The sequence below is a fragment of the Rhinolophus ferrumequinum genome, chromosome 15 (assembly GCF_004115265.2).
Source record: "Rhinolophus ferrumequinum isolate MPI-CBG mRhiFer1 chromosome 15, mRhiFer1_v1.p, whole genome shotgun sequence".
Classification (NCBI taxonomy): Eukaryota; Metazoa; Chordata; class Mammalia; order Chiroptera; family Rhinolophidae; genus Rhinolophus; species Rhinolophus ferrumequinum.
The window spans coordinates 15,294,659-15,317,950 of NC_046298.1; the positions used below are offsets into that span (position 1 = coordinate 15,294,659).

The window sequence follows — 23,292 nt, forward strand, 5'->3', positions numbered from 1 at the left end:
TTATGGAGCTTTGGTGAAGTGATGGTTGTGCCATATGGTAGATACTGGTGGATGTGTAGAGTGATGGCTGGATGTACAGAGAGAGTGGCCAAGAGATGGGTCCAGATGACAAAACAGTGGCCCCATCATTGGAGGGTCCTGGAAGCTTGTGAGGAGTTCAGATCTCTTGCACTGAAAGGGGTTAAGTGGGGAAGTCACATCACATCTGGACTTCGGGACACCATTCAGGTTATATGCATATATGAAAGACAGATCACACTGAGCTGACCAGGGAGCAATAACCCTGGAGGTAAAAAGGTCTGTTGGGTGGCAATTATAGTAATCTGGCAGAAAGAGGATTCCGGTTGCATTTGAATGGTGGCAGTGGGGATAGAGAAAAATAAAAAAATATTTCCGAGATAATCAGAGAGTAGAATCAAAAGGAATCAACATGAATACATTGCTCTTGGAGGTAAGGGATTGAAAGGCCTCTGGGATTCCTTCTGTGTTTCTGATCTGGGTGAATTCTGATGTTACACTGACATGTGGCACACAGGACAAAGTAAGGTTTACAGGAGATAATCATAACTTACATTTTGAATCTGCATGTAAGGTACCTGCTAGACATCCAGGTGGAAATGATTTCTAGACATTGGGATAGATAGGTCTAGAACCTGAACGTGTGGAAAGTCATGCTGGTATAATTAATTCTTAATTTCCTATCCAGATATTGGACATCCTATAAAAATAGTTCCAGTTACCACCGAGCAGATGGAGGAGATAAGTGGCTTTGTAGGATCTTAAAACGTAAGAACGGTTAGAGAGCCTAGTCCAACCACCCTTGTGGTCCAGAAAAGAACTTATCATCCTATGGGCAGGCAGCGGTGAAAAGCAGAGCCGGCTGGACCTGGGAGTTGAAATACGACTCAGGGCTTCTGGTCTAGTGCTCTGTCTTTTGAAGTCTAATAGGTTCAGCCTCCAAGCAACCTTTTCCTTATGGGGTGTAAGCCACCTTGTTTTAACATATTGAAAGAATTCTTTTCAAAAGAATAAATGGGGAAAACAGCAACATGGCAGTTGTCTTAGTTTGTCAAGCTGAGTCCTCGTTAAAGAATGATAATCTCCTTTAGTTCCTTCTTTCTCCTCTGAATCTACCATAGTAAAAAAAAAAAAAAAAAAGAAATTATCATCCTTGTACCGGCACATAATAGGTGTTCAACAATGAGAACCCAATCAAAACAGTGAGTCATCACATTCCTCAAAGCCCAGGAAAGCAGGCCTGCTTCCCTCTCAGATACTACTACTTCGGATCCGGTGAAGGTTCAGACCAAGGCAGGTTCAAGGGGTGGACCTGTTGGCATCCTCTCCACCTCCATTTATCTTGTAACATGTCAGTCACCAGTAACGTCGGTCTAGCTCACCTTCTTCACCCATTGGACACTTGCTGCCAATTTCTGAAACACACTCCGCCCATCTGATTGGTCACTCAGCAAATGGCGACAGGAATGATCTTCAGGGGGCCACTGAGCCGAAAATACAGTGATTTCTGCAAAAAAGGGAATGGATCATCAGTAATCTAGAGGTGACGCCAACAAATAAAGCGATACCCTCTGAGACAAAAGGAGCCTAAGACAGACTTTTCTCTTAGAAGATAACAGTGCGGGTGTGGAGAGTGAGATGTAAGCAAACTATCACAATTGTGTGCCATGTGGGGAAAACCAGTCATGGCTCTAGAGGTACCACAGGATACTGTGAATAGCCAAATGTGCATTTGGTACGTTAATTACAAAGGTAAAAAGCAGTCATACATCCAGCTTCTTACAATACGCTACGTACCCCCCATGCATTTGCTAGGGCACTAACAACAGACCTGGAGGGAAGATATAAAGTCAGTTCCTGAGAGAACCCACATGTTATTGGAATCCAAAGAAAGTACCTTCCCTCCCAAAGTGAGAAATGCTGTTCTGGTGCTGCCAGTTCCTGGTGGAATGATAGGCTCAGTGGCAAAGAGTGACAGTGGTGGCAATGGTGACAGGAGATGTCATACACATGCCAGCACACCAGAGCATTGGGCTGACAGAGCCTCAATTCTTTATCAAGACTGCATCCCCACCACCTCCTCACACTACCCCACACTCTGGAGTCTCTTTGTGGGGGCTGTGTTTTGCCTGGGCTCTGGTCTCATTCATCTTCATATCTCCCTGAGTGTCTAACACATTTCCTAGCCCAGAGCAGCTGTTCAATGCATATTTGTTGAATGAATGAAGAGAAGAATATGGAGAGTCTGAACAGCTGTTATCTTTAAAAACTGAGACACTGAACCAAAGAAGGTGGTGGCTGGCAGTGCTTCCCGAGCATGGCAGCATAAAGATTTCTTGGATGTCCTTCATCTCTAGAGCTTTTACCTTCTAGGATCAACTCAGCATGCATGAAGGGCTGAAACAGCATCTTACGTTGACTTTCTTTATTATACTTCTTTTTTTTTCCCAGATCCACTTTTCCTTGCCTCATCTTAGTTCCATCTAATAGCTCCTCACACACAATGCCTTCTCTAAAACAACAACAGCAGCAACAAGCGAAAACCCTTTTTGGTGGAGGGCTGAAAATGAATTGTAAATCTAAAATTTGTCCATAACACCTGATTCCGTGACTGAAGCAAGAACAATGAAACTGTCCTGTTGTGTGCTATGTGTGCTATCCCCAAGACGTCAGGAACAGAGTAGCACGGAGATCATTTCCAGATGCATAAAGCGCCATCGAGAAAAAGCTACACGGGGCAGTTCATACAGCATGTACCTAATGAGGAAGGACCCTCCTTTGCAATAATGCTACATGTTGGAGGCAGTCCCCCAAAATGCCTCCCTCCCCAATGAACCACACCCCCAGATATCCATGCCCTTGTGTAGTGCCCTTCCATGTGAACCTGAGCTGTCCTTGGGTAACCAGTGAAATATGGCAACAAGGACACAATATGATTTCAGAATCTGAGTCATAAGAAATCATGTAGGCCGTCTGGCACTCTTAGAAAACTTGCTCTGGGAGAAGTTAGCTGCCATCAGAAGTCTGAATACTCTAGACCTCCATGCTGTGAGGAAGCTCCAGCTAGCCATGTGGAGAAGCCACACAAACAGAGAGATGCCCAGCCATCTCTAGCTGTTCCAGGCGCCCAAGCCGAGGTGCCAGATGGTGAGTGAAGATGCCGTCTTGGACATCCAACCCAGTCAGACCTTCAAGTGACTCCAGCCATCTGACTGCACAGCATGAGAGACCCGAACTAAGAACTATCCAGATGAGTTCACTCAACTCAACTATAAGAGATCATAAATTGTTTTTATAAGCCATTAAATTTTCGGGTGGTATGTTACTCAGAAGTAGATAACTAAACCACTATAAACAGAAAGAGAACAGACATTTGCCACAGCCTCACCAATGTATTATCTTGAAATAAACATAACCACTCTGGGTATCATGAAACCATCTCACCGCCTCACTTAAAGGCATAAAACTCTCATTCCAGGTAACACCTGGAGTAACACTTAAGGTGGATCGGAATCCAGCAGTGCAGACTTCAAAGCCTGTGTTTCTTCTGTTTCCTTCTCCAGTCAGTTAATAATACAACTGTATCTGTAGCCAGTGTGTTTTTAAAAAATGCACTTATCAAATCTATAAAAACTAATTGAACTCCTACTTCCCCTTGCATTCTTTACCCCGCTGCAAAATGTTTCCTATAAAACTCCAAAGCCTGCAAAGACAATTAAGAGCTTTAGAAGGAAAGCGAAAAATAGATGGGTGGGTTGTCTATGAGCTCTGATCCCCGCAAACCTTTGAGAAAGAGGAGCTGTGGATTCTGTGGAATGTTGGTATACAACCACACCACGTTTCTGAGAAAAGAAAAAAGTAAAAAAGAGCATAAGAAATCTAAGTTGTGTTTGTGCTTTTAGCAGAGTTGATGGAGGGAACAAGAGCTCATTGGGTGTAAGAGGGCAGGGTGGGGATACTGCAGACCTTCTCTTTCTGCACAGGCACTCTGGGTTGGGATGTTCATTTTCCCTCCTCTCCCCACGTCTCGTGACTCCCCAAGACCTGAATCAGAGCCAGAAAAATACACCCCAGCACTACTGCATCCACCCCAACCTACGCTGAGGACTCCTCCCTTCGTGCACAAGGCCATCACGGGTCTCTTAAGTGCAGGCCACTGCCTCTCTCAGCCCCTCCCATCATTGCGTGTGGCCTCCCACAGTACTGAACTTCTTAGAGGCACAGACCCTGCTATTTCAGAGCGATTGAGAAATCAGGAAAAAGGACACCATGAAGCCAAGTGGGATGGAGAAAGTAAAGTGGGAGGAAACCAAGGAGAAAACTCAGGGAAGGAGGGGGGTGTGACTGTGGCAGATTTCTTTGGCAGAGTGAGCTCTGACTGGATAGAAGGCTTGGTACACACAGAGCCACATCCTGCCCTCTGACCCACGAATCATGCTGCCATTCCTCTCTTAGTATCTCTGCTCTCAGGTCCATACCGGGGCTTATCAATCTCCATGCAGGGGCCTTATTCTAGAATGTGGACTCAGCCAGGTTAGGTATGTGCCAGGATTATTGTCAGCATGACAACGACAACAAAAACAGTGCTGGGGAGGGTAAGGGCTGAAAGTATATGTGGATTCGATTAAAATCGTCCCTAACCCACTACTCCATCAACACGTGTTTCAGGATCCCCAGACCCCTTAGCGTTTGTACAATGCTAGTTTAGGTTACGACACAGGGTGACAAGTTAAAAAGGAAAGAAAAGGGATCTGGGTAGCCCAAGGAGACAGTGACAGCTCCCTTTTACAGATGAAGAAACTGAGGCTAAGTGATCAATGCCCAAATGCTAGAGTAAGGAAGAAGCGTAGCTGGATTACATCACTGACAAGTCTACTCCTTTCCCTCCAGCTTTAAGAATCCACAATGAGATCACTTCCCAGGGTAAATCACACCTATTTCTCTGGTATGTGTCCACAGATAATTTCTGTTTCTTGGTATAACAAACAACAGGGAATTTCAGGTATTTTGGTCCGCATAAACAAACGAAATGTAAGGTTTCGAAACTTTAACGGGCAAAGAAGTTAAGCAACGGCCAGATACTTCTCTGTCAGGCTAGTTGTTTGGCTGATGTTGCTGTGTGTTTCTTGTTCTGCAGGCAGGAGAAGGGGTAGCTCGTAGGTAGCAGAACCTGAGTGTCCTGGAAACAGGGCTTTTTCCTTTTGTGGGTGTCACATGTTTCTGACATTGTTGAAGGGATGAATAAACCCAATTAATAATCACCACTGCACGTTTTTCTGTCCTGTTATCACCAAATATCACAACCATATGGTGAAGCATATTTTGTAAGATGGTTCATACGATAGTTTCTATTTTTAATATATTTATAAGATAGTGTGTATACATATATTATATATATATATATATTTTTTTTTTTTTTTTTCATGAGGTAAGCAGTAAGCTACTGAATGTGAGGGAACAGGACGTAAAATCCATGCTTTGCCTCTTCCAAGCTACTTTCACTCCGGGTGAGCAAGAATTCTCGGAGCCTCAGTTTCCTCACTACAAAGTGGGGATAATAATAACTGTTTTGTAGGATTATTGTGAAGAGCAGTGATCATAAATGCAATACCGCACCCAGGCTAGGTAGACGCCCAATAGTTAGTCGCTGTGATTATGAGAAGATTGTAGACTGTGCTTTCAATCGTGCATGCTTAAAACGTTAGTTTGACCTTTTAGTGTATATTTGATAGTCACCAAGCCCTATGGGAGGTGGATAACCATTTCTATAGAACAAATATTCATCTATTTACATATATGAATGTGCAATCATATAATATAAAATTAATATTAATCTATAAGTAATTTCCACAGCATTCTTTTTTCAGATGAGGAAACTGAGTGTCAGAGTTCACTGGCTAAACTTAGATCTCTGCTCCCTCCCGCTAGGATGTGAAGGGCTGCCAGCTGCCCCTCGCTCCTGCCTGACTGCAAAAATCTCCAAGGCCAGCTCCTTACTGCCTGTGCCGGGTGACACCCACTGTCTGACTGTAATTACAAGAAAACATCCATAAAGAGTCCCTGGGCTCCAAATGGATTTGACACAGTGGCCCTTTAAATCAAACTCTTAACACGATTATCTTTATTTCTCTTTAGTCGTTTTTTTCTAAGTAAGCCATGCCTTTTAGAGGCACCTAATACAAAGTGACAACCTTCGCCGTTTCCAAAGCGCCGATGGACTGGCGTAGAGAGAGCCCATTGTCACCATGGTATAATTACCGCACAATACCTGAGGGCCAATGGACAGTCAGGAGACTCAGGCAGGAGCTGAATCCCACATTGTCCGGGCCGATAAAAAGATTAGAAGCCCTGAAAAGCCGGAGAGCGGGATCTCACAGCTCTTTCGCGGGGCTCTGAAAGGCCCATTGTGCTGCCACCATAAATTCTGGGTTCCCCGGGCACTTGACAACTGAAACCAGGGACAATAGAATTCTTGTGTCCAACAAAACACTCCTTGTCCAGTGCCAGTCTTATCAGCCACATTTACAAATGTCTTTCGTTGTACCCAAATAATTCCCTATTAGAAGGGCTATTGGGAGCAGAACTAAATAAATATTCACAGCCTTTGTAATATCTTTGGGAAATGAATAAACAAACAGTCATCTAGCATATGAGCGAACCTCCTGCTACTCTACATTTTATCCCTATTTCTCACCCAAATGACGTAGTTTTGCTTTCGCCCCTTTAACATATTAACAACTGCAATACTGGGAGCTCCAGTTTTATTTGCCACCTACTACATACCCCCCATATATATTGCATTGGTGCTTCTATGTGCTTTTTTTTTTTTTTTAATTAATCTTCCCAACAGCACTGGCAGGGGCTTGTTATATTCCATTCCTACAAGAGAAGGGAATTAAACTTCAGGGAACTTAAACAACTTGCCCAAGATAACAAACCTAATTGGCAGCAGAATGGGAATTCAAACCTGGATTTCCCTTGCGCCAAAGGCTCTGCCTTCCCATTTTGCCATGATGATTTCTCTACTGAATAAAAAAGGAAAAAAATGTCAGATTAAGGGGAAAAATCTAAGCACACCCACTATACAACCCCCAAAGATACACTGAGTCTGTTTATACTGTTATGGAACCTGAGAACTCTTACAAGGAAAATAAAAAGCTTTTCTCCAAGAGAGTATATTTTATTTTTGCTCTAAAATGCCAGAAATTTTATTTTTATTTTTGTGTGCATGTGTGTATGTGTGTGTGGGGGGAGGGGTGGTTAGGTGTCAAGCAAACACAAATAAATATAACAAAGCTTCAGGAACGTTCCAAGAACGTCCATACGGTCAATTGGTAAAATTTTAGAAAGACTCACTGGGGTAAACAAAGCAAGCAGGGCACACACAACCACATATGCTCCAGAACTCCCCTCCTCTTCCATAGTTTATTTTCTTTTACTTATCTGTCTCCTCCCTGTGATTGAACAAATAATCCCAACATCTGACAGTAATGCACATGGAAAAACCAAGTTCCTTCTTAATGGAAGCCACCTACTAGAAGGATGGCCATGTTTGCATAAAAAAATGTTCCCTATCAGTTCAGGAGGTGTGCACACACATTAACACAGCACAGGTGTCTCTCTCCTGGGTCTGTCCTCAGCCTCACCACCTGCCTAGGAAAGGTCTGCTGATCCCTGAGCCCGGCCGGCTCTGTACCTCTGAGCTTCTCTGCATACACTGTTCCCTCATCTGAACTCCCATCCCATTCACTGTTAGTTTAACTGTGGGGGACCTGCCCCTCACTCCCACGTGTGGACTCAGAGGGCTCTGGACTCCCTCAGTATACTCTATCACGTCTGGATTTCTCCCACAGGTAGAGCTCTTTGTTCTTATGGCTGTCTGCCCCTTCCGGTGCTGCATCCAAAGAAGCTTTGAGTTCCTTGAAAACAGAAATCACATCTTACACTCACTGTTGTCTGGCCTTGGTCAGTACACTACTAACCCTTTCTAGGGCTTGGCTTCATGGAGAAATAGATGAATGGTGGTAGTTAAAAAGAGAACAAGTACAAAACTGTGTTTTTATTTTAATTTTAAAACATTGAAAATCTATTGCCTTTTTATCTATGTCAAATGACATATGTCAATGACAAGTATAAATGATGTCAAATGACAAGTATAAAATTTGTAATTTTATCACTGTATAATTTGTAATTTTTTTAAAGGACTGTAATGATGTACTTACTTGGCCCAAATTATTCCGCCTTGATAAAAGCAACAGCAAGCTGTTTGGTTTGTTTTCTAAAATAGTTAAAATCAGTAACACAGGCTATCATTTTGCAAACAATTGGTTATTAACAAGACTGCGTAGCTAATAGATCCTTCTTGATTGACATGTGTTTGTGTAAGCACTGAGTTTGAAAAAGTATAATTGATATTTCCCAAATACTTCAAATGCCAAGTGAAACATTTAATCATCTTTGAGGATTGGTGGGCATATCAGTCATGTACACATGATGCTAACTCTTTCAGCTCTTCTGTACCTCCAGAAACTGGGTGTTAGGCCGACACCACTTAATCCAAACAGGACAAATGATTGTTAACATTACTGAGACTTTGCTATGTGCTAGGTCCCAGGCTAAGTACTTTCCTACAATATATAATGTAATTTTACACCGATCCTATACGTCAGGTAGTATGATTTTCTTTGTCCCATAACTAGGAAATTAAGGCACAGAAAGGCTCAGTGAAGTTGCTCCCATTTACAGAACCACCAAGCAGTGAAGCCGGGATTTGGACACTGGCAGCTTAAATCTATAGCAATTCATGCAATAGCTATTCTCCACAGCTTTCTCCAGTCATAAATTAGGGCACGAAGTTAGGGAACTAGTCCAATGAGTTTTACAAAAACGACTAAGGACTACATCACTTTACCAGGCTACTGAACTATCCAGAGAGAGAGCAGCACCAGTGAAGCACCCCCAAATGAAATGAAGAAGAGCAAAGGCCTGGTGCAGTCAGGGGCTCTTAACATTTTATCAAATCTGGGCAACTTCCATACAACATACAACTAAGAAACCAACTTATGGGCCAATCTCCATATTCACAAAGTCAGAAAAGTATTTACACACACACAAACACCCCTCACACGTTGCTCACTCATCCCCGGAGCTATTTAAACCACTTTTCTTATCCGGCAACTTACAAAATGAATTTTGACCTTAGGTACTGGGGTGGATTTGACGGTCAATAAGGCTCTTTCCTATTCTAGTCGACAGAATTCTGTAGTTGAAATAATCAGTTCTCCAGCTAAAAGCAGCCCCGCTTCCTTCAGCAGAGCTCTGAGCATATTTGGGGAAATATTGAGCTCGCGGATCTCTAGAAGCCTTTCCCTCTCCAGTATTCAAAAGGAGCCTGTGGTTGCATGGGCTAAAGCTGGTACTGCGATGAAGTCCCCTCTAAGAGGACATCACATGTGCAGAAGACCCTGAGGGCAAGAGCGTTCTCTCTTTAGCTCTAGGGTGAAGTGTGGACACAGCCAGGTTTCAGTCCCTGACAAGACGGTCTGGTGGCCTCAGGGAAAGCCAGAGGACCCTGTCCAGGAGCCAAACCAAGCAGGCATGTCATGGAGCAAGCAGGGAGAGAGAGAGCAGGCAGCCAAGCTGTGGAATTAGACAGACCTTGGCAGGAAGCGCTGCCCCTGCTGGGGGTGGAAGTCGGAGTCCAGCGGGCTGTTCCCACGTGGGGCACTGCTCTCACCAGCTCTGTGACTTAGGATTCTTTCTTTATCAATAAAACGGACACTGTAACACCTCCCAGAGCTGTGAGGGGGTGAGGACAAATGAGATAGTGCATGCAAATTATATACGCCGTTGTTTCTGGCACAAATTTACTGTTCACCAAATTAATCGACATCATCATCATCAAAATTGTATCAGTTTTCTGTTATAAGAAAGTAATATAAAGAAATATAAAGACATCCACACAATGCCTGACACAATAGGACCCCAACTAATTATTATTATTATTATTATTATTTATTATTATTATTATTGGCATTAAATGACAATGAATCAGGAAGGACCTTTTCAAATCTCTTTCAATCCCAATCTCAGCAAAGAGTAAGTCTCTACTTGTAGTGATTCCTGAACAAATCTAACAGCAGAGAAAGCAGTCTCTGGCTCAGAGTAGATTCAATTATATTGTTTCCTTTTAATTTTACCTATTTGGGGGCTATCTTTGATTTATGACAAGAGGTACTAGAATGCCATCAATGAGAATGATATCATTTTCTTCCAAAATATTTAAGAAAAGCACAATGACTCAAAAGATTATATTAACTAAATAACAGCGTGGTTGGTGCCCAGATGTTGTGAAGACAAACATGAGTGACTGCAGGGTGAGGCACACTGACCCATCGCACTGTAATTATTTTAGGGACGGGGAGACGGAGGCTCCAAGTTGAAGTGGGTGAGGGGCAGAGCCCACAGACCCCCGCCTCACTCCGGGATCCCCTGGTCCTTCTGCAGCACCCGCATTAATACCACGTGCTGTGAGGATGACAGTGGTTCCCTTCCAAGGGCAGGGACAGACTTACAGGGAAAGACACATGTCAGTCCTGGCCTAGGGCCAGAGTGCGAGCAGAGTCTAATAACTCTCCAGAAATGTAGGTCTTCGTGGAGAAGAAACTAGGTTGAAAACTCACTGGACACAGAATCCATCTTGCACCTCTCCCTATAATTCATGTCATGCATTTTGCATATGCATTATACACACACTGTTTTATTCCAAAGGGAATTTAAGGCTGCCTACATAGAGTCGTCCTGCTTTACACAATAAAAATGAGAAAAAAAGAAATGATGATCCAGCCTTACGCAACAAGCTGCGTAAGGAAATAACAAGCTGCCTAAGGAAATTTCCTTAGAGGAAATAGAATGGAAGGAGAATGATTCGGCAGGTTGGGGCCTCGCTGGCACATGGAGGACTCAGTGTCTAGCAGGTGAGGGAAGGGTGTGGGGCCGGCTGCAGGAGGACATGGGAGCCAGCCAGTGCTCCACCCGCTGCCACAGGCTCACCCTGAACTGTGGCCTGCTCATGCCTCTCTTGGTTCCAAAGCACCGGAGGTCTCCTTGGGTTGACCTCTTCTGTTTCTAACAATAACCAAGCCCCCGTTGAACCAAGTCCCATGCTTAAATGGACCGTCAACTGACGTGAGACTGGAGAAATCTAAGACAGAGAGGATGAGTCACGTACCCTCGTCACCCCGCTTAGAGGGATTCAACTCCAGGCGACTGGAGTCCAGGGCTCCCATTCCCGGCCACCACCGCTCTTCCCCAGGGCAGGCCCATCATTAGGGGATTCCGCCAGCTTCCAGCTTCACCTGGGCAGTTCTTTCACTCAGCTCACCATGTCGTTTCACTCTTCCCTACCTTCACTCCTATTTTTGTCTGTGCATGTTCCTCATCTCTTCTTTACAAAGTGTCCTTGTCTTTAAGGCCGTGGCCAAATGGTTACCTCCTGGTAACCCACCTTCCTTTCCCAACTTTGCACGTGCACACGCACACACACACACACACACACACACTCACCATGCCATCATCTGTCAACCATATGTCCTGTCACCAATGTTTCTTGAGCATCTACTATGTGCCAGGTACTGGTCAAGACCCTAGAGAATCCACCAGACAGGGCTGCTATCCTTGCTGAGTTTCCATCCAGTGGTAGAGTGAGAATGTGAGCAGAGAAGTGAACAGCAAACCATTTGTGTCGTTTTTCTTGGGGCCCCTTTGAATCAGCACAGCATGCTCACGCAGCACCTGATGGAAAGAGAGGCAACACCTGCTGCTCGCAATCTCTTATCAGTCATTTGGGCCTGAAGTCCTAGGGCACCTTGTGGTTGTAGGGAATCATTCCCCGGCCATTTGCCTGCCCGCCCCCGTCCCTGGAAGCTTATGAAGAGCAGTAGCTCTGCCGTCTGCGCTCTGCTGTCTGCATCATTTTTAGCTCCTACAGCACCTACTGCATTGTAGCTGCATGTGCTGCAGACCATAAACGCAGACACCCAGACCTGAAGTTTGAGTGACATCACAAGTCATAGAATGTAAGAGCCAAATGGTGACATATCCAGTGATTTTACTAACTGTGCTTGTCGGACTGGGTATTTTGGGGTCTCCCAAAGGCTGCTACAGGGGTGATAATGGGTGAAGGTAGTGTGGGGAGTTGGTTGTGGGATCCACTCCTCTTCCTACAATTCATAGGAGCTTGGCTTTATTTGTTTTATACATGTTAGGGTTTGGTGTAAGATTTTGTTTATAAAAATCTGCATGAAATTCATGGACTCGAGAGGAAAGAAATAATGAATCCAGGAGTTAATTTTTACAGCACCTCATTATGAATAAATGTACATGTTTAGATATAGACAGATGTCTACAACAACAGACAGATGACTAGACAGTGATAGAACACACACAGGAAATGAACAAATTCCGTATTAGGACGTAGAGTATAAGGGTGTGGAGAGAAGGGGTATTGAAACAGTAATAGGATATGCCTTCCAGGGAGGCAGAGGTCTTCTCAGCCCCACTAATCTAAAACTTTGCCTTCAGCTCTGACCATTCACTCATTTATACTTTCTCTCACTTATTCCATAATTATGTATTGAGCATTTCTTTTTTTTTAATTTATTGGGGTGACAATTGTTAGTAAAATTACATAGATTTCAGGTGTACAATTCTGTATTACATCATCTATAAATCCCATTGTGTGTTCACCACCCAGAGTCAGTTCTCCTTCCATCACCATATATTTGATCCCCCTTACCCTCATCTCCCACCCCCACCCCCCTTACCCTCTGGTAACGACTAAACTATTGTCTGTGTCTATGAGTTTTTGTTTCTCATTTGTTTTTCTTGTTCTTTTGTGAGCATTCCTATATGCCAGTCTCTTTGCAGATATAAAACACATAGAATTGGGGGGGCATGTTAAGGTAAGACAGGGAGAAAGGGAGGGAGGGAGAAGGAAGAGAAGGAGGAAGGAGGGAAGATTAGAAGAGAAGGAAGAAAGAAGTAAGAAAGAAGGAAGCAAGGGAGGAAGAGGAGAGAGGAAGGAAGGGAGGAGAAAAGGGTATGGTAACTGCAAGTAAAGCAGCAATTGAGTGGAGGTCCTGAAATTTCCTTCCTTCCCTCTCTTCCCCAACACACGGTGGGGGGTGGGGGTGGGGCACTAGTTTACCCAAAGCAAAGGTAGAGTTACAGAGGAAGCAAGTGGGTGAGAAGAATGAAGAGAGCTCCCAAAATAAGACATGACTAAAGAAAAAGAAAGGAGAGATGATGGCATGATTGGATCTATGAGACTGTTTATTTTTAGTGTCCTAAATAAAATCCTCTCCAATGACCTTGCCAAATTATGATGCAGAGTTAATGAAACTCTCTCAACTTTCTCTTTCAAGTCAGCTCATCACCAGAATGTTTCTGCAGACACATCCCCTAAAACCCTGGAACCTCCTTAAAGGACTAATCCTAAGAGGTTTGACCTGAAATTGAGCAGATGAATTTCCTTCCATAGTTTTCTGCTTTTCCAGTTGTTTTTCCTGAAGACGTTGACGGATGTTAGCTTTCCTAAACAGTTAGTTTTACACTTTTATTGCTATTGTTTTGTCTTCCAGTTAAATGTCACTCAGCTTCAGAAATGAGGAAAATCCTCCTAGCAATTAGGAAAGGTGCCTGCTTTTAATGACATCTAAATGTTTGAAATTTAAAAAAATACAAAAAGAACCCCCCCCAAAATTCCGATGTTAACTTAACTCATTCTAGGTTTCTCTATGCATGTTTCAGATACTCTTTTTTCATTAGAGAAATAAGGCATTCAAGCTTTAATGAGTTGACTCAAGTGGAATAAACAACTTGAAGTACACAACATTCTAGGTATTGCAAATCTTTTCTAATCCCGTTCTCCTTCATTCAGATTCCGAATAAGAATTACATCCTTTTATTCACATAAAGTCAAAATGACCTTATTATAACAGGAGAACATTTACGTAAGACACAACACACACCGTGGAAGGGACAGCAGGCCTTTCCCAAAGTTGCACTTATGTGAATTGTAAAGCAATGTGGACAAATATATTGGAATGTTTCAACGTGGTTCATGATGAAATAAAGTCATTACTCTAGTTACGGTAATGTAAACATATTCCTCAGTTGAATACTGGACGGGAGGAGAAAAACTAGGGCAACTTATGAGCCAGAGTGCATGAGCTGCAGGGTTTCCCTCCCTCGCTTCCTCCTCCATTCTTACATGATTTAAAAAGTACTATCTGTTTTAAACACAAATCTGTAATTTTAGAGAGTCTCATCACGGCACCAGAAGTGTCTCTTTGGCAGGGTCGATAGGTGAGCCGGCCACACTCAAAGGGAACCAGTGGTCTGATAACTGAGCACTTTCCATCACTTTTCCTGTAGGACCATAAGAAAACCTACTCTGTCTGGAGATGCCAAAAGAACCAACCAATTTATTCCAAAATAGAAACAAGAAAATGGTGTATGATACTAAATGATTGAATCATCGAAGTGTCAAATTAAATATTGATACCACCAATTTGATACTAAAATACTCCCTGGCGTGGAAGAATCCAAAAAGGGAGGTCAGCAATTACCAGACAGATGGCACGAGAAGATTATCCCTGGAGGCCCCCTTCATTTCACCTGGTTCCTTCTTCCAACACACGCCTGCTGACCACCTATGGTGAACCTGGACCGTGCTGGAGACTAGGGACAGTGATGCACAAAATTAGACCCCCTACCCTTAATGAGCTTGCAGCACAAAATAACTCTGGCTGCTCTACCCTCAAGCCTGGATAGAATTACCCTGAAGAGCTCTTGCGATTTGCTACCTAGATCAGAATACATCAGCCGGCAACAGGTTAATGTGCTATGATCAACACAGCTGGCCTGCACTTCAGGGGTGCTGAGTTCAAGCCCAGACTCTGACACTTGTGACCATAGGCAAATCCCTTTGCCGCGCACAGCATCGGTTTCCCCATCGAAACAATCAGGAGGTGAGTGAGCTGAATTCTTAGAAAGCCCAAAGCTCCACTGTTCTATGAGGCAATACACTCATTTGTATTCAGGGTTTCCAGATACCGCACACTGACTTATGAACAGAGACTTCAAACAATAATGTAGTACATATTTGAAAGTTGCTCAGAGAACCAAGCTAAAAAGTTCTCATCACAAGAAACAAAATGTGTAACTCTGTGAGGTGATGGATATTAAATAAAATAACTGGTGATCGTTTTGCAATAGATCCATGGATCAAGTCATGATGTTGGACACCTTGAACTAATACAATGTTGTATTTCAGAAAAATTGGGGGCATTGGAAGCCACAGAATATGGCGAGAACACAGGGCACTTTCCTGCCCCCCCAGAGCAAACACCTATTCAGCAGGAAAGAGGGCAGGGATGCAGGGAGTTGGCGACAGAGACCTACATGGGGAGTTTTAGAGGCGAACCATCCTGAGTTCAGATTTTGCCTCTGCTTTGTAATGAAACGTGAGACTGAGAGCAAGGGACTCCGCTCTGAAAGTGTCAGTTTCCTCCTGTGAAAAGCGGCATCTCCACTGCTTAACTCGGAAATGAAAGGAGGTGATACGTGCAAGGCACTCGGCACCACTTCCCACACTCGGGGGGTGCTCAATAAATGTTCCCAAGTTAAAATGGTGAGATAACACGAATATTATATGCTGGAAACTCCCGCTAAGACTTTGTCTTGTTCACTTTTCTCTTCCTAGCACCTGGCATAGGTCAGTCACATACGAGATGCTCAGGAAACAAATAAATGTTAAACGGTGATGAACTCCTCTTGTGAGAAGTTCTGATTGGCAATTATGTACATATAATTAATTAAACATGAGAACACAGGTCGGTTACTACTTTATACAGTTTGGTTGGGGGGGAGTATCTTTCAAAATGCAAGGTAAAATGGTGCTGAAAAGGTCACAGATGCTGGGACACGCCAACCTCCCACATGACTTCTGAGATCAGCAGAGGCAAAGCCAAGTGCATGAGTCATGGCCCAGAAATGCTGCAGCAGGGACCAGTTGGAAACATGTCTGTCCCAGCAACTGTCCGGACTGAGCTCTTCATTGATTAAACAAACAGTTCAAAAGTCCTTTGAGTAACTCCACAGTGGCCTTTGGTAGAAGAGAGGCAAACAGAGCTGACACCAAGAGCAGAAAATGTGAGAACCTGGGCTCCAGAGAAAGTGCTCCGAGTAGAAAATAAAAGGAGCTAATGCAGGGAACTCAGCAAGCCCATCAATGCTTGTCCAGGAGCAAAGTTCCAACACAGCAACGGAAAATGTCAGCCTTCAATTAGGCAGCTGCACCATATCCGTGCACGCGTGCCTGCACACGCACATACGCAGAGATTTACATGCATGCACACACACATGCATCCACACACATACATGCATTCCAAGGACATAGAAATGACTCTAAAATAACAGAGTCCACTTAGAATCACAGTGAACAAGCCATTATGATCACTTATGATGATGAACAAGGCTAACGTAGTGGCCCTCTGTAACTAGGTCAGGCACCAATTGGTAGTCAACTCCACAGACCCAGGAAGATTTAATGAGGAGACGACGGACAAAGACAGAGAGGATGGAAATAGTGCCCCAAGAGTGTGTCCCACAATCTGGCACTGGGGCCGAGCCCATGCCATTTCTCTCATATACACTTTTGGGAACTCTTAACATAGGATCAACAGTCCAGGCCAGCAGCAGCCCCCGAGCCAGAATTAAAAAACAAACCCAGAATCAGATAGAGCTCACGGCCTGAGTAGAAAGTACAGAAATAGCAAACGCATACAGCGGTATGGAGTAGACGGCTGCCACAGTGCAGGCAAGACACAAATGAGGTGGCACTGCCGACCTAAAGGCATGTCCACAAAAGCCAGTCCCCTTTGCCAGGATCTCTGCAGCACCATTCCCATCCCTCATCTGGGCTGGGCAGTGTCTCTGGCACCAGCACTCAGACTGACAGACGGAGAGGCCAGGCTGATTAAATCCGGTGCTTACTCACTCCACCATCACGAAGGTCACCGAGCAGCCGTGGGCCGCCTAGCGTCTTCCTTGAGAGGCAGGATCCAGCCTTGACAATGCCCTCTCCAAGAGGCACCGGCCCCCTTCGATCTTAGAGCCCCTTCTGTGGGGACACGAAAGGCTAGAGGGCCACGAGAGGGTGTGGCTCGGCTTTGTTCTGGGCAGCGCGGAGTGGTGGCCTCGCAGGGTGGCCAGCGAGGCGGCCCCCGATCCCTGGCACTGCCGGCAGCCCCGTGAATGAACCACTGTGATGAGACACACACCCACTGCTAATGAGTCCCACACAAACACAAGTCACAGAAACAAGTGTGAGGGCTGCTGCAAAACAGAGGCAGAAGAGGCAAAGCCAGGGGCAGGGCCACGGCAGCCCACCTGGGCTCACAGATGCTCGCAGCACTGCAGGGAGGAAATATTTGTCTTCCTAGAACTACATACAAGCATCCTGTCCCCTCCCCGCCTGGCCTAATTAAAAAGAAAATGCAGCCAAAATTTGATGTACCTTTCTAAAAGGCAACTACCATCATCTATTACTCTCATTGTTTTCAAGAGCATTTTTAACATAAAAAAAAAATGTAAAAAGGGACAGACTTTCAGAATAAAAAAAAAAAACACAAAACTTGGCAACCTAATGCTTACACATTGCGGGGAAAGAAAAGCATGCATACATTTGCTTTAAAACTTTGGATGCCATGTAAATTCGTTTTATACAATTTTATTCTAGATTTATGAAGTAGTAAAGAGAGTAGACTTGGGGGCAAGTTGCCCGGATCTGAAGTCTACCTCCTCTCGTTACTAGCTGGATAACCTTAGACAATTACCTCACTGACAGGGTTCTTGTAAAAATGAAATCAGTTAATTAATGTAATGCACTCAACATATAGCAAATGCTCCATAAAGGTTAGGTACCATGATCCTTAGTAGGAGCTGTGTTCAGCAGTCGAATTGAACTTGGGCTTAAATGTGCGGGTTCGAAGGCTAGATTCTTTGGGTATAATCGTAGTGTTTGAAAATCTAATAATACAGGGAGGTATGAAGACCAACATGGAAAGGACTCAATGCAATATCACTTGCTGAAAATTCAGAATATTTAGAGAAAACAAGAAACCAAATTTTCCAGATCCCCTCCAGCCGGTGTGTGTGTATATATATATATATATATATATATATATATATACGTATATATATATATATACACAGACACACACACACACACACACATATGAATAAAAATATTGCATTTAATATTGCTTGTGTTGACCACTGCGTTTTGGGGCACTCTTAAATTTTAAACAGGGAGTGAGGGACTCACCTCCTCCTAGCCCTGGCCTTGGCTGGGAGGGAAGGCCTCCTGTTTCCCAGCATTCCTTGGAGCAGGGCTTCTCCCACTGCAGCTGGGCAAGTCACCTGGGGACCTTATTGAAATGCAGATTCTGCTCCAGCAGGTCTGGGGAAGGTAGCTGAGGCCCTGTATAATATCTAGGAAGTGCCCAGGTGATGGCTATTACACTGCTAAGGCTTGGGACCCTGGGGAGAGGAAGTAAACCCCTGACTTTCATTTTGGTGTGTCTCTTTGATATCATGGTTGTCATCAGACAAGGTGGAAACTCTTTGATTGTTCATAGGAACCACTGTTGTTAAACCTGTGGCTGAGTCCTTGGACCCAGAGGCAGGGAACCTTTGTTGTTCTGTTCTAAATCACACAAATAGAAAAAAGTAAATTGGCGCCTGGTGACTGCCCTTGGGGGTGTTCATTCAGCTTTCTATTTCCCTTGTTCCTTTGCCTGGCAGCGGAAGCAGGGGCAAGAATGTCCCAGAGGACAGGGCTGTGCGTTGGTTAGCACTGCAAAAACACCCACACCCCAGAGGAACAAGTTCTTGAGGGGGGTAATAAAACAGGGCCAGTGCAATATGCTTGAATTAACTCTTTCACAACGCTTCAATGAAAATCCAGGGAGGAGTAAGAGTGCAGAGCTTTGGACATAGAAAACTGGGGTTCAGGTAAAGTTTCCATCACTTACTAGCTGTGTGACCTCAGGCCAGTGACTTAACTTCTCTGAACCTTAGATTCTCCATCTGGACTGTGATCCTGCTGGTGTCTACCTTATAGGACTGTTGCTGTGGCATAATTCATATGTACCTATGATTGATGAAAAATTACATTACTCTCCCAAAGTCCACAAGAAGCACCCAAGAAGTTGAACATTAGTAAGAAGCTCTCATCGATGTACCCTTGTTTGCAATTTCCCCTTCAATTTCCAAGTCCAAGCCTTTCTCAGAGAGTGTGTTTGTATTCAAAACAGCATTTTTCTTTATAAACCTTTTCTAATTATTGTACAGAACAGTGCAAAAATAATTAGGGAAATACTAACCCATCTTCCATCCTTGAGTGGGAGAAATGGTGAATATTGTTTATTAAGACACATGTACTTGGGGATATCCTTGTGAAAGGAAGAAAGCATCCCTACACACACACACACACACACACACACACACACACACACACCCCTTCCCATTCTCCTCCCTCAAATCCCACGCCCTCTGGCTCAGACCACCCTGTCCTACACAGGATGGGTGTTGGCAAACCAGAGCAGGCTTATTGCACAGAAGGAAAAGCTTCTGTGGCTGGTAGTCTGCTCATCTCTCCACCACCTCGGGGGTGTGCGTTGCCAGACTAGTTTGCCAGCCTGACTAGACTAAAGGGACAGGGGCAAGAGGGCCTTTAAATCTTGCCGTGGTATGGGGCAGATTATCAGACAAGTTTGCTCAGAAAGAGACACTCAGGCAGAGGACTATAGCAACTCAGGCAGAGGACTATAGCAATCCACAAGTGACAGGGGCCTCTCAGACAACACTGGCCAAAAGCCCTTCTTTCCTCACTCACTGTGTGGGGTGAAGGGGACGGTCCATCAAACCCTACCATCTGTGTTACTGCCATGTAAACAAGCCCCTTGGGTCTCATTCAAACATTGTTGCAAATTTTCCTCTTTGGGACACTTGCTCCAGGCTGTGGGCCACTACAAAGAACCCTTCTTCCTTCAGGGATTTCTCTGTCTAAACAGGATTTATGATCGCCCCTTGGCAAGGATCTTTGAATCACTGGCTTTCATAGTACAGAAAAAGAGTATTTCAGGAGAATCTACCTCTAACAAGCAATACAGCCCTGAAGATTTATCTGCTTTGACGAAATGGGCAGAGCCAGATGCTCCCAGGACACTGTCCATGGACAATGTACTGCTGAAAAGCCAGTGTAGACATGGCATCAAATGGACCAGCTCTGTCCCAAATAGCTGTGTGACCTTGGAGTAGTTGCTTAACGTCTCTGATCAAGCTGTCTCATCTATAAAATGGAAATGATGAGGTCTTCTTCTTGGAGCGGTCATGCTGTGAGATAACACACACACACACACACACACACACACACAATGCATGACCAATAACATTACTTTTCCAAAGTCCAAAAAAAAGAAAAAAAGGCTCTCAAGAAGTTGAACCTTAATAAGAAGTTCTATGGACATATCTGTGTTTGTAATCTTCCCCTGGTGTTATCAAGTACCTGGGTACCCCATACCTGGTTTATGGGTGGGGCTTCATACATAGTACCTATTATTTTTGGTAAAGGAGTTGCGATGAGGAAGAAGTCACCCTGACTGACTGCCTAGTGCTCTGCCTTTGGGAAGGGCTGCGAGTGGCTGGTCCCAGGCCAGACGAGATTACTCCGCCTGTGCCTCTGAAGAGTTGCTAAGAGTTTGGCAATGAGTTGCCTTCCCCCTGGAGGTGCAGTAATTGTGTCTCAGGTAGAAAAGCACAAATCCTGCCTCAACACTCCAGCAGTTGTTAAGCTCAAGTTTTGTTTGTACCAATTCTAGACAATTTTCTTTGATTTAGCTCATACAAACCCCTCTGGCAATCCCTGCATCCCCGCTTGAAAGGCAGGGCTGCTTGCTTGTTCTTTTCTGTTTCACAAGGTGATCCTGACAGACCAAAAAGAAAACCCTCCCTATCTGAGGCTCATTGAGTGGCTTCTCCACCTAGAGAAGCCATCAATAACCTCCATCAATGGCTCACAGCCGGAACAAACGGAGGATGGGTGGAGAACAAGATGGAGACAAGAATAGCTCCTACTGATCCAGCCCATTCTGAGAGCCTGTGGTATTTCTAATGCTACAGACACACTCGAAAAGAGCTCTGGTCAACCCCACTTTTTTGAGGGTCAACTAAGACTCAAGAGAATCTAAACAACTCCCCAACAGCCATCTAGAGAGTGTCAGGAGCATACATGGAACCCAGAGCTGCCTGACTGTCCATTCCGTACACTTACTATTGCACCGTACACTTACTATAAGTGGAAAAAAAAAATCCCGTAGGCTCTCATGCCTTAGCAAACACTCCATGCAAAGATCACAAAGAAGTAAAGACACCGGCAGATGTAACTTCTGACTCTATCATTCAAACAGAGGAACACCTGAAAATCACTTAATCTCTCTAAATGTCAGTTTTCTTATCCAAGAGAAAATGGGTATATGCATCCTTACTGAAGATTACACATGGATAAAATGAGATGGTACAGCAAAGAGCCTGGCACTTTACATGTGTGTATCTTCCTTTCTTGGCTCCAGGAAAAAAAAAAAAAAAAAGGAAAGAAAAAAAAAACTATTATAAGGTACATGTGGTAGAAAAGTATAAATTTAATATAAAGAGAATAATAACAATAGAAATGAGTATATAGTCTAATTATACAAGTGTCGCTGTAATGTAAAAACACAATGGCAACTGAGAAAAGAAGGAAAAATAAAATTAGCAAATGCTACCTCTCACCCACACAGTATCCTAACATGTTCCTTGTAGTCAAGACCACGAAAAAATGAATTATGAGGTACCTTAAAAGAAACTGTACAGGTTTTACAATGAACACAATATGCTTAAAGGAAGAAATCCTTTCAAATTAAATATTAAGTTGTTACACAGCTATGAAACTCAGAAATATCAAGTTTCACAAATATTTGATGGGATATATAAAACAGCTTTAACATCATATAGATCGCTAATCTTTTCATCTTCAACATTTTGCAGCATCTTACCTCTCTCTCCCTGTCAAGGATAAAGCTGACTCTTCTCAAATATTTTCGCTTCAATTTATGTTAGCCAGAAGTGCATTTGTATGTTCTCCCTGTGCTTACGCCCCCAGTGACTTCATTCACAGATTTGGAAACACAGAGACATTTAGTTTGTTTCTGAAGCAGAAGGTGGCAATTATGTTGCTGCTCTGCTTCTCGGACTATAATCACTTGCTCTCTGCAATCCCCACCCCTCCCCAAGGAGATGTAGTATCAATGAAAGCAAGTTATGGTGGTGTCTGTTCATTCTTATTCTGACAATATATGAAAGTCAAAGAAATCTCCTTGACGCTGATAGTGAAATCCAGAGAGCTAAATCTGCGATGGTGTTTGTCTACATGACTTTACAGTTTCTTGCCCTCACTCTGCTGTTTCCATGTGTAGAAAAACAACTCACAGATCCCTACTTGTGAGTAAACATGCATGTATTCTTTGAGCTCCAAACCTTCTGCCTTCTACTTAAGACATGTGACACATTAGGGTTCCTGGTGGCAGCAGGCACGTTTAATATATCAATAGTGACAGAGTATCTCCAGCACCACCAGCAGGGAGAATATTCCTTTGTATTACACAATTACCCTCAGGGAGGCATACAGAGTCCTCAGAGCAAACCATGGACTCCCCTTTTGAAATACAGTTGAAAAACATTCCCTGTCACCCTGAAGAGAAACTGATATATATTTTTTCCCAGAACTTTTCTGGAACTTTATAGAATACTGTTATCAATCTCCCGATATAAAGAATCCTAATTAATAGATAGTTTGATCAATAAGTCATGAAGCATTTATCAGGCACTGCTTCCTGTTGAACTTTGCATTAGAAATCATGAGGCAGGTAAGAAATAATGGGACCCTGTGATTGGATCAAGGAATCAGCAACTCAGTCAGACCGATTTCAGATCCCCGAAGCACAAGAGGAAAAAAAAAACGAACAGGAACAAAGCAGAACTTAATACCAATCGGGGAATTTATGGCAGAGGTTAGACTGAAACTCAGGGCCGCTGACTGCCTGATGTTAAGCAAGGGATCCTCCAGCCATTCTTTGCCTCCGAGATTAACAACTATTTCAAAATGAACAC

At 43.8% G+C, this 23,292-nt stretch overlaps 1 protein-coding gene across 4 annotated transcripts in view; it reads right to left on the minus strand.

Moving 5' to 3' along the window:
* The window catches only part of CDH11 (cadherin 11), a 148,432-nt gene that overhangs the window by 89,218 nt on the left and 35,922 nt on the right, over window positions 1-23,292 (minus strand). For 2 of the 4 annotated variants that reach the window (XM_033127610.1, XM_033127613.1), the window contains exon 2: window positions 1,401-1,525. The gene's annotated coding sequence lies outside the window, so the exon portion shown is untranslated. Of the gene's footprint in view, window positions 1-1,400; window positions 1,526-11,583; window positions 11,723-17,080; window positions 17,100-23,292 lie in introns of those variants that run through there. The other 2 variants (XM_033127612.1, XM_033127611.1) reach the window with 2 other exon arrangements.